This window comes from Muscardinus avellanarius (genome assembly GCF_963383645.1).
Source record: "Muscardinus avellanarius genome assembly, chromosome: 1".
Taxonomy (NCBI): domain Eukaryota; kingdom Metazoa; phylum Chordata; class Mammalia; order Rodentia; family Gliridae; genus Muscardinus; species Muscardinus avellanarius.
This window is the reverse complement of record NC_137786.1, coordinates 5,945,765-5,964,315: the sequence shown is the minus strand read 5'-3', so window position 1 is coordinate 5,964,315 and position 18,551 is coordinate 5,945,765. Positions and strand designations below refer to the sequence as shown.

General features: G+C 41.2%; 1 protein-coding gene across 1 annotated transcript in view; it reads right to left on the bottom strand.

Moving 5' to 3' along the window:
- Window positions 1-18,551, bottom strand: part of ADCY2 (adenylate cyclase 2) — a gene marked incomplete at both ends in the record, with an annotated part of 422,955 nt that overhangs the window by 280,926 nt on the left and 123,478 nt on the right. The window lies entirely within an intron of this gene.

Genomic DNA, 18,551 nt, shown 5'->3' with positions numbered 1-18,551 from the left:
GAAACATACCAAATAAGTAAATTCACAGAGACTGAAGCAGACTGGTGGCTGCTAGGGGCTGCCCTGAGGTTGGGGTGGGAGAGGAATGTAAGTAATTGCTTAGTACGTATGGAGTTGCATTTTGAGATGACAAAAAAGGTTTTAAAACTAGATGTTGGTATTTATTTTACCACATGGGAATGTACGAAAGGTCTCTGAAGCCTCCACTCTAAAATGGGATGTATATGCTTTGTGCATTTCACCTCAATAAAAACACATCAATATGATACCACTCAGAGAAAGGTTTGGAATGGAAAAGAAAATGCCTAATGGGAAATGAAACAGGTGATTTTCATTACAAAAGAAGCAGGAACAGAAGAACATCAAAAATAACAGAAAGGTGATAAAGCTAGGGGTGGAGGGCTGAATCGGGGGCCTGGGAACAGAAGTACCTGGCCTGCTTTGCCAGGCAGCTGCTCACTCAAAACAGAAGTGGAGTTAAGGGAAGAGCCTGCCCGCTGTGTGCCTCTTGTTACCTGAAGGGGGCGCTAGAGCCTAGCACAGGTGAACTGAGGTAGAGCGATGACTGGGCTCTTCGGGTACAAATACAGATGTGAGTTCCCTAAAAGGCGGCAGGCACAGAGCTCTGCTCCAGGGCTTAGAGAGCACGGCCTGGGGAGGCACCTTCCTTCCCATTCATGGGAGCCCGCCCTGCACTTATAACCTGAAAGTAACCATCGTCACCATTTCAGGACTCCAGGGGTTTGGTGTCACCTAAGTGCTACTCACTTTAGGGTTATGAGGGGGGAAGGGGTCATACCCTGAAAGTAAACCCAAATACCCAAGGCACACCCTCTCAGCTGTCTTAGGGCATTCCAGACAGAGTATCCATTCATCAGCCAAACCCAGTCTTCTTTATTCATTTTGGAAAGCCATATAAGAGCCCCCGAGAGGCAGAAGTTTCTGGAGCTGGAGGTGATAGGGGCCTATGTTGGTTCTCAGGGACATCATACCCCAGTAGAAGAGTCGGCGTGCATCCCAGCTGACACTCTGCGGGTTGCACGTCTCGAGAGTGGGCTTCCCTTCCCACTTGGCCCTACTCAGAGGTGACAATGGGGTGGACTTCGAAAGACCTTCTACAATCACTGCAATTTCTGTCATTTCAGAACAACACCTAAGGAGAAAGCCACTGTGAGAGGCAAAGTGGCCAGAAATCCTCCTCGTGGGGCCCAGGTTCAGCCCCGACCATCTGTCTCATGCCCCCGTTGCCTCCTCTTCAATCTATATTTATAAGGTCCCTTAGGCCAAAAAATGTGGGTGAACAGATTACCATAGCAATATTTTTTTTCTGGCATTTTTCTTTCACCTCTTCAAAATAAAAGACTATGAAGATGCTTTTTAGCAAAGCAGAATTATTTAACATAACATGCATACCAGTTGTTTTACTCTGGAATATGAAACCAAGGCCAAAAGACCATAAAAAACAAACAAAAAAACCCATAATATTAGATGGTATACAGCAAGATGCAAAGTGTAGACCCGAAGAGACAAGCCACTGTTGTTGAGGTATTTTCATGCAGTGAGGAAGGGCACTTCCCTCATGCCATCTTTCCAAGGAGAGAATATACAGAAAGAGTTCTAGAAACCAGTAATTGATTTAAAAGCATTAATAACTAGCACCAGCTTTTACAGAATGTGTGGTGTTGGGACATGGGTGAGAGTCACTGAACCACAGGAAAAGGTTCTTTAGGAATGACAAACAACTTCTGGGTATTCAGAGCTTATAAAAATTTTTATTTGGGAATTCCTAATATTCATCAAATCACAGGAAATCTCTTTTAAACCCTTCCTTTTCTCCTTCTCTCCCTCTCTCTCCCTCCCTCACTCCCTTCCTTCCTTTTTTCCTTCTTTGATACTGAAGATTGAAATTAGGAGCTTTTGACCACCACAGCCCACCCAGCCCTGTTTTATTTTTTACTTTGAAATAAAATCTCTAAATTGCTAATACTGGCCTCAAACCTGTGATGCTGCTATCTTAGTCTCCCAAGTACTTATATTACATGTGTGTACCACCATGTCTGGTATCAGTTAAAATATTATTTCTAGGCATAGTGTTTACACCAAAACCTTAGGTCCTATAAGAGATATTTAGTCCTTACACTATTGCCCCAAGGAGCTATAAGGTCAGCTCATTTTACACAACTGCTCCACTGACCCAGAGGAATGGGAAGCATGATCTACATCTCACGCTGGCCAGTGTCAGAGCCCAAATGCAAATCCAGGGTCGAGCTCTTCCGCCTGTCCTTGCTAAACAGCTCACAATATTTCCCTCCTCTGATCTCACTAATTAGGAGGGTGATCAAAACTTCAAAATGAAATCATACCAAAAGGCATGTTAATAGTTTTTAAGACTCTGAGTGACACAGGAATTTTAACTGTTGCTGAGATGACCAGACAGAGCCTAGCATTGCACCTCACAGACTGAGTTCTTTCAGTAAATACCACCGACATTAATAGCTGCTTCAAAATTGCTATTATTCCCAAAACACACCTCTATTTTCTTCCTGGCTACTTGTGCAGCTTCGAATGTGTGTTTACAGGTTTGGTTTTAATAAACAATCTATAAGAGAAAAGGGTTGTACCAAATACTTGAAAATGAGGAGTGGAAACAGAAACTTTGTGTTCCAGATGTTGAGTAACTATTTAGATTCTACTAAGCAGGGAGTCTTGACCTGGGCTCTGTTGATAGTTAGGGCTGGATAATCCTTTGCCATGTGCATTGTAGGATATTGAGCAGCAACCGGCCTCTATTCATGAGGTGCCTGTAGCAGCCCCCAAAGTATGATGGACTACTCCTGTCATCTCTAGACATCATCAAATTTCTTCAGGGGAACATCACCCCTGATTGAGAACTTCTGAGCTACAGGAAAGGTTTCTTTCTGGAATGAGAAAAATTGATGCATAGATGTATCGTGTGTGTGTGTGTGTGTGTGTGTGTGTGTGTGTGTGTGTTTTACTGGGGATGGAAGCCATGGGCATTCTACCTCCAACCTATACCCAGGCCCTATTTTTTATTCCTTATTTAGTGAAACTGGGTTTCACTAAGTTGCAAATGGTCTAAGTAGCTGAGGCTGTCCACAAACCATGAGTCTCCTGTTTCAGCCTCCCAAATGCTGGGATTACAAGCATGTGCCACCATGCCTGGCCATGGTTGTATCTTAATGAGAAAATTAAATTGACTTTGCAATCTCTAATATCTATCAAATTTAAAGAAAATATTTTCCATTGAAAAATTGTTTTTTCTACTCACATTTATTGCAAAATCCTTATATTCTCCATGAGCATATTAAGTGGATATTTCAGGTATAAAAATGATAACCAAATATAAGAAATAACCAATGAACAACCTCTCTTTAAGAGATATGTAATTTTTCTAATGCAAACATCTTTAATTTTTTTGAAATTATCATTAGTTTTGAGTAGCTTACTTTTGGATAGCCTAAAAGTTACAACATCATTTCTACTAATACAAACTTCTGTAGTCATTTGGTGATTGGAAATGGAAGCACATAGAAGGCTTAGCCATAATTCCTAATTGAAGAATAGGCCCCCTGTTTCCAAATAGAGTGTTCCTATGAAGTATCTTCTTGTCAAAGGCAAAATGAACTTCTAAAGTCTAATTAAGGAAATTGCATGAGCTCAAGTTTTAGGGACGGCTTTTCAGGAGCTCAGCTAGGAATGGCCAAGTAGCATCCCAAACCACACCAAGTCAAAGAAAGTCAAGTTAGAGTCTCATGGAGGAAACTTCTTCACATCTTATTAATCTCAGAGGTTTCTAATTTTTAAATCCCTGTTTTCCAACACAATTTCAAGTAGGGCCATATGTAAAACTAAAATGGGTTTGGCACACTTAAAGAATGTGTGGGTAAAATGCTTCAAAAAGTCTAATGCAATCTCTACGTTTTCCATGTTACCATGGGGACATGAGATTCCCCTCAGATGTACCCCTCTGTCCAGAGGCTGAGAAGAAAAGCTACTGATCTCATGACCACAGCCTCACCCAGGTAGCCCAGTTTAATGAACATCTGTTCCAGTAAAACCTCAAGAACATGTCCTTATTCCAGCTTCGGGCTTACCTTTTATAAGACAGGTACACCTTCCACAGATCCTCTACTTGGTCTACCAGTCATCTGGTCCAAATTATAGCAAGCTCCACACTTTTCCAACTAAGATCTTTCCTCTATGTTCCTGAACATGTTCTTCTTTCAGGATAACATGCTTCTGCCTGTGATGTCTCAGTCTCCAAAAGCCCAGGTGGAGACCATGGGGAGTCACCTGTGACTCTGCTCTGCCTTCTCCCTTCAACCTTGGCATGCTGCCTGTCTGCTCCTGTCCACTATTCCTGCCACACGCTAGCACATTGCCTTTCCACTGGGGGAATATATGTCTCACATCTCTCTCTCCACCCACCCCCATCCCTCAACAAGGAAAGTGCAGGGCAACTTTCCTGCATCCACCTCTCCTTCACGCTTCAGGTAACTGTTAGCACTGTCCTTGGCACATGACACAAGGCTACGTCATCAGTTTCTTTTCAGTGAGCTGGGGCCCTACAGCTGGCTTTGATAGACAAAGCAGGAGCAGAAGTCATGTGTCTTTTCTGGTTGGAAACTTTAGAAGTTAGTGTTCGATGTTCCAGCTCTCCTTCCTACCCTGGCCAACTATGAGACCATGGATTTGGAGATTTTCCAGCCTAGGTCCCTCAGGTGTAGAGTCCCTCAGGTGACCCACAGGACCCTGAAGTCATGTGAGTGACTGACAAGCCTTTGTGGTGTTTGATCCCCGAGTTCCTAAGCACAACCTGCCTGACCCTGATCAATACCAAGGTCATGATTCTTCCTCTCTCTCTCTTTCTCCCCCTCACTGATATATTTATAAAACTTGGATATTTTACATGCAGTATTCTACATATTTCTTTAACCTTTACTAGTTGTGAAGTATTACATAGCAATGCTTGCAATTTTTTACAGAAAACATTTCCCCAGTGCTTCCCCCTCCAAGCAGGACACACACCTGTTACCTGACTGCAATACACTGGCTGCCTTTGTCTCCACTGTTTGCTCTAATCCAGCCACAGCACTCTTAAGGGCATAGGTCTAACACAGTGGTCCCCTGGATGAGAAGATCCTCTGGCTTCACCCCCTATGCCTCTGTACTGGCTTCATATCAATCTTGTTTATAATCCCTATTCATTTACTAATATTCTATCCCTTCACACACACACACACACACACACACACACACACACACACAGTGAAGGACAATTACCCTTCAAGAGCACAGCCTTGATTGACTCATAGCCAAGACTTCAAGGTCTAAGACAGTACCTGGCTCATGGTACAACTCCATAAATATTTGCTGTGTGCATGAAAAGCTCTAGTGTTCATGCCAAGATGACCCATCAAACCCATTGCATTAACATCCACTCACTAAGTGCATCTCTAAAAACATTCCACCTTCTTGTTTTGCCTCAAATGGCCTCACCATTAGCTAGAAACACATTGATTTAAATTTTTTTCTATTTAATAGATCAATTACATTAAAAATCAACTGAGCAGACATTTGTCAGATGCCCATGACAGACAACAGCAGATACCGGACTCAACAGGGGGAACCTTGTTCATAGGAAACAGACACTGGGCTGTAATAGCATCTCCTTCTCTTCATCTGCAGAAGCCCTTGAATTCAGGGTGAAGTTTTAAAAACTCCTCCAGGACTGAAGGAGGCACAAAGCTGATCTTAGTCTCTAGAAAGAAGGTATGCCCCACGTTTGGGACAATCAGGGAGCAGCCAAGACACCTGGGGCTATGGCCCAGAGGACCTATGCCTGCAAATACTTCACTCAACTCCATCTTCACCCAGCACAAGAGCTGATGAGCAAAAGGCTCATTCTGCCTCATAGTCATACTCTCAAAACACAAACTCTTTCAGAGGAGGTCACTTTCCAAGACACAGATACAATGGAAACTCAGTAGGCATGAAGGAAGACAAACATGGGTGCCGTGTTCTCCCAGAGGAAGCTCTTCTGCATAGAAAAGCTTCTTCTCCTCCCAGAGTGAAAAGTAGGGAGAGCTCTGGGTCAGCAAGAGCAGAAGCACCACCCCCAAGAAGAAAAATCTCATGATTTGTCTCTTTAGATCTAGCTGGTGAGAGCTAGACTTGGAGAACTAGATGGTTCGGTGACTTTGGGGCTTCTTCAGAACCATATGCCCAATGAATCAGTTTTATGAAAATGTCATATTATTGGCCACACACTGAGTGATTTAAAACAACAACAACAACAACAACAACAACAACAACAACAACAACAACAACATACTCTCTCCTTTGGGAAAGAAAAGAAAATCCAAAATCAAGGCTTCAGCAGGACTGGTTCCTTCTGGAGGCCCTGAGAGAACTGTTTGTTTGCTTTTCTCCTAAAAGTTCTGGCAGCTTTTAGCAATCCTGGGCACTAGTTAGTGAGAAGATGCATGGGTCTTTGCTGCCATAATTACGGGGCCTTGTTCCTGGGGGTCTGTGTGTGCCCTCACATGGCATCTCTTTCTCTGTGGCTCTCTCTACATTTCCCTCTTCTTTTAAGGATACCAGTCATAGGATTTAGGCCTCACCTTAAATCCATTATGATCTCACCTTTTGTACATGTGCCAAGACCTTATTTTTAAATAAGTTTAGATTCACTAGATTCACAGGTATTGAAGTTTAGGACTTTTAGGGAACACACTCAACTCATAAGATTGGACTTACACTGTAGATCAAAGCAGAGTTTTGTTTCAAGAACTCTGTCCAGTTTGCATTCCATATTCCATTCCCAAGTCAGAGACCAAAATTAAGTGTCTACAACATCAGAATTATCTGCATTTGAGCCAGGTGTGGTGGGGTATGCCTGCCAATCCCAGTACTTGGGATGCTGAGACAGAAGGAACTCAAGTTGGAGGACAGCCTCTGTAAGTAGTAAGCCTTATCAACCTAGAGAGACTCTGTTCCCAAATAAGAAATAAAATCAGGCTGGGGGTGTAGCTGAAAGGTAGAATACCTCTGGGCTCAATCCCTAGTACCACACAAATACACACAAAAATTACATTTTAGGAATCCAAGATAAAGTGAAGGAAATACACTTTTTTTTTTACAGTTTTTACCAAAACTTAGCATGAATACAACATACTTAAAAAGAGTGAAGAATAGCTTACACAGAGATAGCACAGATCCAGCAAAGGTTCTCACTGAACTCTGTAGAAACCAAAGCCTCTCTGCCCACCCCCCCCCCCCAAGTCTCAGGTCGCTGGGGTTAGGGTTTTCAGAGTTTGGCTCAATAACAAGAGTTTGAAGACAAGGAAAAAAATAGTTTCAGAACATGGCAACAACAGCTCAAAGAATGAAGCTCTCATTTTTTATTTTTAATATATAAGGCCTCAACCTTAATATCTTAATGACGCTTTGCTGTTTATTCCTTTCTCTTCTAGAATGTACAAACATGCATAATCAGCAAGATAATCAGGATTAGTTATGTAAATCACAGTGGTTCTGTGGAGAAATACACCATCAGAGAAAGATTTTCTATTTTTGTTATGCTAATAATGTTAGAGGAAATCACATCTCAGTGAACATAATGTAAGTATTTTATAACCAGAAGCAGAGCTTCTCAGACTGTTTTTCTCTCTTACAGATCTCTGAGAAATTGGGAATACCATAGTATTTTAGGCAGCATTTCAATTTTCAAAGAAACAGATTTGACTAAAAATGTACAATTCTAACTATTCTATCCGGGTATTGATCTTATAACACTGAACCTCATTGTTGTCAGAGAGTATAACTAAAAATATAAAAAGTTGATAAAATGAAAAAATGTAAAGTTAGTAAATATTGCCCAGAAAAAGGGTAGCATCATAGACATAAAATGTTATGTCTAACTAAAGAGCTCATTTATTAACATTCAGGGTTGATATAATTGAATCATGAGGGTTGTCAACCCAGCACTGGATAAATTCATGGTGATGGACTTGCCTGGGTGGTACCCAGAAGGCAGGTAGGGTGAGGCTGGAGGAGTGGTCCCTGGGGCTGTGGACATTCCATGTGTGTGCATGTTCCTCCTCCCCTGGCTCTCTCTCTCTTGCTTTTAGTCTTCATGATATGAGAAGCACAACCCATGTACTCTTCCTCTCTCCCCGCTTCCTGTCACCATGCCCTGAGATCTGAGGTCCCTGGCCTCACACTGACTGAACCTGAAACCAAAAGAAAATACTTTTTTTCTACGTTATGTGGTCAATCTTTTAGATTATAGCTGCAAAAATGTTGATGGATACAGGTAGAATTCTTTAGATACTTCTCTAAAGAAGATAACAAATGGCCAACAGATTTATAGGAAAATGTTCAACATTACTAATGATAAGGAAAATAAAAATAAAAAGCAAAATGGGATATTCCTCACACCTGTCAGCATGGCTACTGTCACCAATGTAAGAGAGCAAATGATGGGCAGGACGTGGAGAGAAGGAGCTCTGACACACTGTTGACGAGGAGGTAAATTAGTATGGACATTATGGAAAATTATATAAACATTCCTCAAAAAATTAATAATAGAATTACCAGATGGCCCAGCAATCCCATTTCTGGGTATTTATCCAAAATATCTGAAGTACATTGAAGAGACAGCTGCACTCCTGTGTTCACATACGTACCGTAGCTCCAGTCACAATAGCCAAGAAATGGAATCAACGTACGTGTCCACCAAGGGAGTCATGGATCAAGAAAACACCATCCAAAGGAAAAACTATTCAATGCTTAGAAAGATGGAAATGTTGCTATTTGTAATGACATGGAAGAGATTAGAGAACACTTATGTGAAGTAAGCCAGGCACAGGAGGGCGAACATTGCCTGCTCTCAGTGTGTGTGTGTGTGTGTGTGTGTGTGTGTGTGTGATCTTTTTTTGTGTGTGGTACCGGAGGTGGAACCCAGGAGCTTTTCTACCTCTAGGATATACTCCCAGACCTATTTTATACTTTATTTGGAACCAGGGTCTCACTAAGTTGCTGAGAGCCTCACTAAGTAGCTGAGGCTGGCTTTGAACCTGTGCGATCCTCCTGTCTCAGCCTCCCAAGCACTGGGATTACAAGCATGAGCCACGACGCTCAGCTTGTGTGTGTGATCTAAAACAAACAGAAAAAGGTAGAGAGTACAATGGTGGTTTCCAGAGTACAATGAGGATGGGGAAAGGGGATGAAGACCAAAGGGTACAAAGATTGAAGGCATCACGAATAGTCAGCTTCTTTTCATTTTAAACTTTGAGACATATTACATAGTGTGGTGAGTATAATAAACAGCAATGTGATGACGATTTCAAAATTCAAAAGAAAATAAATTTTGAATATTTTATCACAAAATATTACAGGTATTTGAGGTGATGAATATTTTAATTGAGTTGAATTGATTATTTCACATTGTAGTCACACATCATAACATCACTTTGTATCCCACAAAAACATGCAACTATAATTTGTCAACTTAAAACTTTATAAAGAAAAAGGTAGAGTTATTAAATACCTTAACCTAACTGATCATTCTGGAAGTTCTACATTGGAAGCCAGGCATGGTGGTGCACGCTTGTAAACCTAGCATTTGGGAGGCTGAGACAGGAGGATTGCAGTTTGTGGATAGCCTCAGCTACTTAGTTAGTCTGCAATTTAGTGAGACCCTGTTTTAAAATAAAGAATAAAAAATAGGGCTGAGTGTGTCACTGAGAGATAGAATGACCCTGGTTTCCATCCTCAGTACCACAAAAAGAAAATAACTTCTACAATGGATGTTATTTTCATGTCAAAGAATTAATAATGTTGAGAATATAAATGACATTTACAAATGAAAGGCATTTTTAAACTTCCTGAAAATATGACTAGAAAGCTATATAGTCATAAATGTGTTTTTTAAAAACACATTTTTAAAAAAGCAAAATCTAGGGTTTCAGAGTATAGTTCAGGGGTAGAATGTTTGCCTAGCATGCTCAAAGCCCTGGGTTCAATCTCCACCACTGAAAAAACAAAACAAGAAGGAGGGAAGGAGAGAAGGAAGGAAGGAAAAAAGTAAATAACTAGGAAGGAAGGAAGGAAGGGAGGGAGGGAGGAAGGAAGGAAAACTTAAAGAAAAAAATTCCACAAAACTTTTGACTTTTACCTGTTAATATTTCTTATTTTGTTCCTTGGCCTCACTTATATTAAGGGTTAATTTGGGTGGGCACTATTTCTACATAAATATCACATATACAGATATCACATATATAAATATCTAAATTTCTATATAAATATCACAATTCTATATAAATATCACAATTTGTGCAAAACAGTATTTTCTTTAGTTCAACTTGGGAACCTCAGCCATCCCCACGTTAGTGCTAAACCAACAGTATACTAAGGCTTCCTTAATTGTCTAAGGTCATTACTTCCTCAAGTGCAGTGTCCTTCCCTTCTCTCTTTTCTTTCCCTAAGCCCTTTTTCCAGAGGGAAGGTAGGTGTGTGTGTGTGTGTGTGTGTGTGTGTGTGTGTGTGTGTGTATTAGGTATGTATATATATCATATATATAATATATATTAGGTGTCGTATGTGTGTGTATATAGACTTTGGTAAATCCCCATCTTGTACCCCACCAAAATGCCTACAGCCCCCAGCTCCTAGCTCTGGTACTGAGTGGAAAAGCTACTTCTTTCAGGTCAGGGACAGAGGTCATCCTACCACATCATAAACCAGGAACAGGCTTTATCATTTCCAGTCTGATGCCCTCCACACAGGAGGTCTGGATCTGACAGTGTTCAGGTCTGGATGCTTCTAGATGTTTCCAGAACTTTCTCAGGTTCCCTTTTTAATCACTGGCTTCTCCAGGCTTCACAGGACTTCAATTGTAGCTCCAGGATAAGATCTGCCTGTTCAATTTAACATCTAATTTCTTACTTTGTCCTTATATGTCACACTGGATGGCACAGATCCTGTAGCCAAATTGTTGCTAATATTACTTACAGTAATGCTACAGATAACAGAGCATCTGGATTGTAAAAATGGGCCTGGAGTACGTGGATGCTATTTTCACAAGAGATACTTGATCCCCTAACCTCAAACAATCTCCTGCCCCTCATACTCTTTCCTATCTCATTCAATGGAACATCTGGTTCCCAAACTTAGAAGATATTCTTAATGATTTTTCTTCCTTATTTTCAGCAACTCTAAAAGACATCCTGAACCCATCTCTTCTTTTTTCCCTGTGGACACACTAAAATCCAAATATCATTCTGGCCATTGGCCCCTGCACCGGCCTAACCCCTTGTCAGGATTCCAATCCCGGCCTCGAAGGCCCCAGCACCGGCCTAGCCTCACGGCAGGCGCTAATGCCGGCCTCCTTGGCCCCAGCACCGGCCTAACCCCTCGGCAGGTTCCGTTCCCATCCTAGGAGGCCCCAGCACTGGCCATGTCTCACGGCAGGCTCCGATGCTCGCCTCGCCTCACGGCAGGCTCTGATGCCGGCCTCACTGTCCCCAGCACCGGTCTAACCCTTCGGCAGGTTGTTATCCTGGCCTCGGAGGCCCCAGTACCAGCCTTGCCTCACGGCAGGCTCCGATGCCGGCCTCACTGGCCCCAGCACCGGCCTAACCCCTCCCTCGGCAAGCTCCGATCCCGGCCTTGGAGGCCCCAGCACTGGTCATGCCTCACGGCAGGCTCCAATGCCGGCCTCTCTGGCCCCAGCACTGGCCTAACCCCTCGGCAGGCTCTTATCCTGGCCTCGGAGGCCCCAGTACTGGCCTTGCCTCACGGTAGGCAAGTTCACTCCTGCGGCCTCCAATCCGGGACCAAAGCCAGCTTAGGGGTTAGACCAGTGCAGGGGCCAGCAAGACCATAACTGGGGCCTCCCATGAGGCAAGGCCACTGCTTGAGCCAGCGAGGTCTGGATCAGTCCACTGAGTAGCCAGGCCACTACTGGGACCATCAAGAGTGAGATCGGTACTTGCAATGCAGCATGCACAGAGAAATATCGCAGAAAATATAAATCAGACGCTTCTCTTAATCAGCAATAACTAGGAGGAAAAGGGCAACAGGAAGAGGTTGAGCTATAGAAAGGGCCCTATAGTGAAGCAACTAATGTGACCAATCAGAGGGTATGTAATACTGGAGGACGGAGCCTCTTTAAAACGCAGGAGGTACATAAACAAATGTATCAAAGTAAATCACCAAAGAAGTGTGGGATGGAGGGAGGGGGAGGGAATGGGATGGGGGCTGGAGGAGGGCTAATTGGATGATGTGTGCTTGTATATCCTCTCAAGTCTTGTACTCCAATGTGATTGATATATGACTACAATGCACCAATTTAAAAAAATAAATTAATAAAAAAATAAATAAATTTAAAAAAATCCAAATATCATGACCACCCAGAATCCCTGAAAAACTTTCAAATGGCCTCTCTGCTTACACCAATATTCCCCAAACCGAGTTGTTCACATGCAAATCAAAGTGATATTTTTTGAAGCTCAATCAGATGACAGTACTCTGTGTTTTATCTCTCCTGTGGCTTTCTATAACACTTAGAAAAATACCCAGTGTGGGTGCCAGGTGGTCTGGGCTGGCTGATGTTCCCAGTCTCACAACCCAACAATGTCCACCATTGCTGCATTCACAACCCTTGCTGTCTGTCTTCTTGATGTTTCTTGAACAACCACAGAGCTCTTCCCTGGTTGCTGTTCTGCCCCTAATGTTCTTAGAATCCTCCCTTACCTAGCTGCTCCCAGTCACTCAGCCCTCACAACTCAAATGTCACCTCTCCAGAGAGAATCTGATGGATAACTACCTGTACAGCACTTTGCTAATCTCAAGCTAATCAAAGCACTCTTGTATTCTTCACATTGCAGTTAGAATTAGAATGTCCATACTTATATCTATTTTAATTTTTTTTTTGTTTTATCTTCCCCCATACATGTGTAGGCTTCACGGGGATAAGAATGCTGTCTGGATGTCTCCTTGTGTCTGAGAATAGGATCCAGCACTCAAAAAAGCATGCAACCAGTTTTTTCTACAAGAAGAGAGGAATAAAATATTTCAGGTATAATTACATGTGAGAGCTATGAGCAAAAAAGCCCAGGGAAGCTGAAATGAGACACATTCCCAGTGGTGTGTAGCTGCAAGGTGTGAATTTGGCTTGGCAGACACACATCAGTTCCCTGTGTGGTGGCTTCTGGGAGGACAGCCATTTTTCATCCAATCTTACCCTCTTGTCAGAAGCAATGGTAACTGAGAACAGCAGATCCCATAAGCAGAGCATATACATTCCCCAAATATCTACTTATGTTTTAAAAAATTAAAACCACTTCAGAGGAAGCCATAAAAATTAATCCATTTTCTTTGTGTCAAATGTGTGCTCTGGTGACATTTCCCTGGATACACGTTCCATCCACCCCTCCGCCTCAGTCCTCCACAGCTCTTCCCACTATTCCAGGGACCCGCAAAGACCACACACTGTATCTTGCTCAGTGGTGTTTGAGGACCTAACAGCACCAAGCACAGTCCTTGGGTCTGAGCATCAGCTCCTTCCCCACCAGGAGCTTGTGGGAAGTACAGAATTCTGGGCCCTAACCTCCATTTACTGACTCAAATTCTATGCATCCTGCTTCCCAGGAGCTGTGTGTGTGACCCAAACCTCTCCTAAGGGCTGCCAGTGAACTCAGAGGTCAGTGTGATTCTTGCAGACACTGCATGGAAGTCTGTAGTAAACAGCTGCCCAGGAAAATGTATTCAGCACTACGAGTCTATCTGATGCTAAATAAATATTGACAAAAATTAGTGGCTCAGTGACATATAAAGAATTATTATGCCTCTCTTGGCTAGGCTACTAACCTCCCTTTCTTGAGATATCAAAATCAAATTGGATTTAAAATAAAAACCTTCAAATTACTCTTTTCAACTTAATTTTTACATAATAAGCCAAAAGGAGCAAACTAAGGCGGGATGAGGATGCGTGATTCCTGGGCCAGGCTTCTTTCCCAGTGGACCTGGCCCTGAATGGCTGCTGCTTACTGGTGGGCAGCTTTTGCTTCAGGGGACATGAATGACATGACTTTTTGGGTCACTGTAGTAAATCTTTTATTCAATATCTGAATATCTGAAATGCTATCTCACTTTTCTTACGGTTAAAAACATATTTAGAAAATTTTGAAGATTAATTGCATACAATCCCAACAATCCTTTTAGACATGCATGGTGTACATGGTATTTTGAAATATGTATACATCGTGGAATTGCTAAAGAGAACCAATTAGCATACTCATAAACTTGAATATTTATTTCATTGTTGTTGGAAAAAAACTTAAAAATGTGCTCTTAGTAATTTTTAAGAATACAATATATTGTTGTTCATTACATGCTGTATAATGTATTCTAGCATTGCCCCCGTTCTCTGATGATCCTAGCCCCTGCTAAACAACATTCTTCCACATTCAAGTGAGACCATGCAGGGCTTGTCTTTCTGTGCTTTTCTTAGTTCTCTTAACATGTCTAGGTTCACGCATGTTGCAAATGACAAGATTTCCATTGTTCAGACCATTATTCCATTGTATACATGCACCATGTTTTCTTTATCCCTTTGTCCACCAAAGGATACTTGGTCAAGTCCATTCCTCAGCTTCTGTGAATAGTGAATGTGGGAATGCAGATATCTCTTCAATATACTGATTTCCTTTTCTTTGGATACCAAGCAGGAGTGGGATTGTTGGATCAGATTATGAAGTGGTTCTATTTTTAATTTTTCAGTAACCTCCACACTGCTTTTCCATAATGGTTATATTAATTTATGACCCTAAGTCTTTATAATACAAGTTAAGAAATTGAGAGACATATAGATGATTAGATCACATAAATTATTTTATTTTTCTATGTGGTTATCTTAGGCCAAGGATGTTTTCTGAATAACAATTCTGTAGAGTGAGAAAACATTTTTTAATGTTATATTATTAAGCCAAAGAACACATATTATGTTCTCTGATGGAAAGCCTGGGCTCCAAAAGAGTAACAAGGAAATCATGAATCACAGGGTAGCTTTCATTCTTCCTTTGCAAATGTTATGCAGAGTTAGATTGATGATAGAGTAAGAGGTAAAACAATAACTTTCACTGTGCCTTTTTTATTTAAAATAGGTGGGAGGTATATCATAAATTTTAAAAAGCTTGAAAAAAAAGAGCAGCAGGAGAAATATTCTTGCTTGGTTCTGGATATCCACCTACCTACCTGTATTATCTGCATCTCTCCATTCACTGTGCATACATTCATTTATTCACCAGTATTTATTTGAACTCTTCAGCATATTTGAGGTACAGTGCTACAGCCCAGTTCTTGAATGTCCCCCAAAGGCCCATGGGTTGATGGCTTGCGCCGCAGCCTATGGTCCTACTGGGAGCTGTTGCAACCTAGAGTGGGGAGGCATGCTAGGAAGAAGGAGGTCATTGGGGGTGTGCCACTCAAGGGGATCGTTGGACCACTGCCCCTTTATGTCTTTCTCTTTGCTTCCTGGGCACTGTGAGGGAAGCATCCACTGTGAAGGAAGCTTGCTCCACCTCAAGCTCCCTGCCACGATGCTCTGTCTTGCCATTGACCCAAAGACAATGGGGTCATAGCTCCAAAACTATGAGCCAACCTAACCTTTACTCCTAAACCTTTACCTCTCAGGCATTTTGTCACAGTGGTGGCATGCTAACTAACACATGGAGATAATACAAGGTTCTTAGGTGAAGACCCATGAAGTCTTTTGGCGTGAAGGTCAATTTCAAAATTAAATTGTTTATTTATTTCCCATACCTACATTATTCCCTATAACAATGTAATTACTGCAGGTGTACAAGTATTGGGAATAGCCTAGGAAGATTTGAGAAAGTTATGATTATTAATATATTCCAGAAACTGGGGGAGGGGCAAATCTGTGAAAGGACTTGGTTTCTGCCTAAAAGCAGGCAACTATTCCAATGTAAATTAATCTAGCTAAAGGTAATTAGCAAGTCTATAGGAGAGGGGAACTAGGACTTCCCCATCCTCATTCTAAAGACAGATCTAAATGTTTAGATAAGCTAGCTAGAATGTGAGGATGTGAGGAGGGGTTGACCTTCGTGAAAGGAGACACCTTGCCACACCTTGCTGGGGGAGGAACCTTACAGGGACATTTACTACTAAGTCAGAATTACATAAACAAGATGGAGGTCATGGGTATAAAAAGTCCGGTCCATGTGCTGTATCTTGTGGTGGTGAATTGGCTCGAACCACCACCCCCTATACCATTCTGGCATGGGGCTGTAACTATCTTCTGTATTTTCTCCTTTTTTCTGGTTTTTTTTTTTTTTGTTTCTTTGGGGAGTTTTCGGGAAATTATTCCCAGGGGTCTAATAAAGATCTCTGGGGACAGTTTCCCAAACCATAACATATTTTACCATAATAGCAGGGTTTGTCTGAAAGCCTGATTTGTGTGGAATTGGAATCCAAACTTTCCACCAATAATTAAACTACTATCTTTTGTTTGAAAATGGGCTACAATATCCATACCCATTGTTGATATGTTTAGAGTTGTACTTGTAACTGGAAGAATAGCAGGCTGCTTCCACATTATATGACAATTTCACACAATATCTCACTAAAGAAATGATTTTTATGTTGGTCTCTGGGCCAAGATAAAACTAAGAACAGGAAAACTTTCTTTGGATTTTCCTCAGTTTCCTAGTGTAGAAGATGTGGTGGAACACGACATCTGTCCATGATCCTTTCTATTTTTCTTTTCTCTACCACGGTACTCAGCCAGTGTAGGTCACTTTCCATCTCCTGACCTTTGACTTGGCCATAGGACTTATTTGAGGAATAGAATGGGGGCAAAAGTGACAGCTTTAAAAGGTCCCAATTCACATTCCTGCCATTCTTCTTGGAGTTTTCACCTTCACAAAGAAGGTTCACAGTCAGGGAAATCCAATTCCTTAAGTGGGTTCTGGACTGAAGTTGCATAGAGCAAGGTTGAAATCTACCACACCTTTTGAGCCTGGAAAAAAATCCTATCAATGAGAAAATTCAATCATCTTGAAGACCTGTGTGTATAACATATGAAATAAATTATTATTGCTATAACCCACTGAGGTTTAGGGATTGTTCACTATTCAGCATTATCAGAGTAAAAACCTAATCAATATAAAAATTATTATCACAATAAAGTGCTACTGAAATGAAAACCTACAATATAGGTCATTGCTTCTGAGACTGGCAAAAATCATCAAAGAACTCTGGACAATATCAGCCCTTTGTTAAATTACTAGTAACTATGGATTCTAAGACATTTAGATTTTACAAAAAATGTCCAGGCTTCACAAGCTATTTGCGTGACATGATAAGACCTTTAGAAACAATACATGAAAAAAGTAGGGTTTTCCCATAATACCTCTCAGTATATAGAAAAAATATGTCACTCACTCTAAAATTGATCTGTTGTCCATCTCAAAAATCTTTACTAGTAGAATTTAGCGACATAAACTTTTTATTTTACAAAGGTGCTAAGGAGTTACTGTTTTCCAAAGTCATAAAGCAGTATAAAGACAAACCATGATCTTCTGCTAAGGCTAAATGCTATTCTAACAAAATCTCTGAAGATAAATGGAGCAAAATGATGTAAACTTTTTCAGAAATAGGCTATTATTTTATTATTATTTATTTTCTTGGTACTGAGGGTTAAAATCAGGGAGAGTGTTTAATCTCCAAGCTATACCCCCATCCCTTTCTATTCTTTATTTTGAAATAGGGTGAGGCTGGTCTCAAACCTGCTCTCCTCCTGTCTCAGCTTCCCGAATACCAGGATTACAAGTGCTCATCACTGTATCTGGCATATAGCATATTCATGCTGTTCAAACGAAAAAAAAAATTTTTTTTTGGTGGCACTGGGGTTCCCGGAAGCCCTTCTACCTCCGGGCTACACTCCCAGACCTATTTTATACTTTTTTATTTTTGGAAACAGGGTCTTTTAAGCCAGTACAGCTGGCTTCAAACCTGTGCGATCCTCCTGTCTCCGCCTCCCAAGCGCGGGGATTACAAGCATTTTGAAAATCTATCTGCCTTATCAAAAAAAAAAAAAACTTGTTTCAACACTTCTAGAATCCCCTTTTCCTTAGAATTGTTTTCTTATCAAATTCAAAGAAAACAACAAGCTCAGTTGCAAGCATTCAGGAAAACTAATATATATAGTATATATTTTCTTAATTTTATAGCTGCAAGGTGAGGAGGAAATAATATATTTTTTGATGAATTTTTTCAATTTTTTTTCAGAAGCTAGTAAACAAATCTCTATTTTTCTGGCCTTAAATTTTTACAAAAGCAACTCTGCTATACTTTCACATCTCACTGGTCCTCTTTTTGTTTGTGGGCAAAATGACACCTGCCCACCCTTCATGTGAACAGCTCTTCACCCCTCCAATCTACATGTAAATATCAGAGGGTCAATAAAAATGTGCTGTCAGTTTAACTTTTTCTATTGCAAT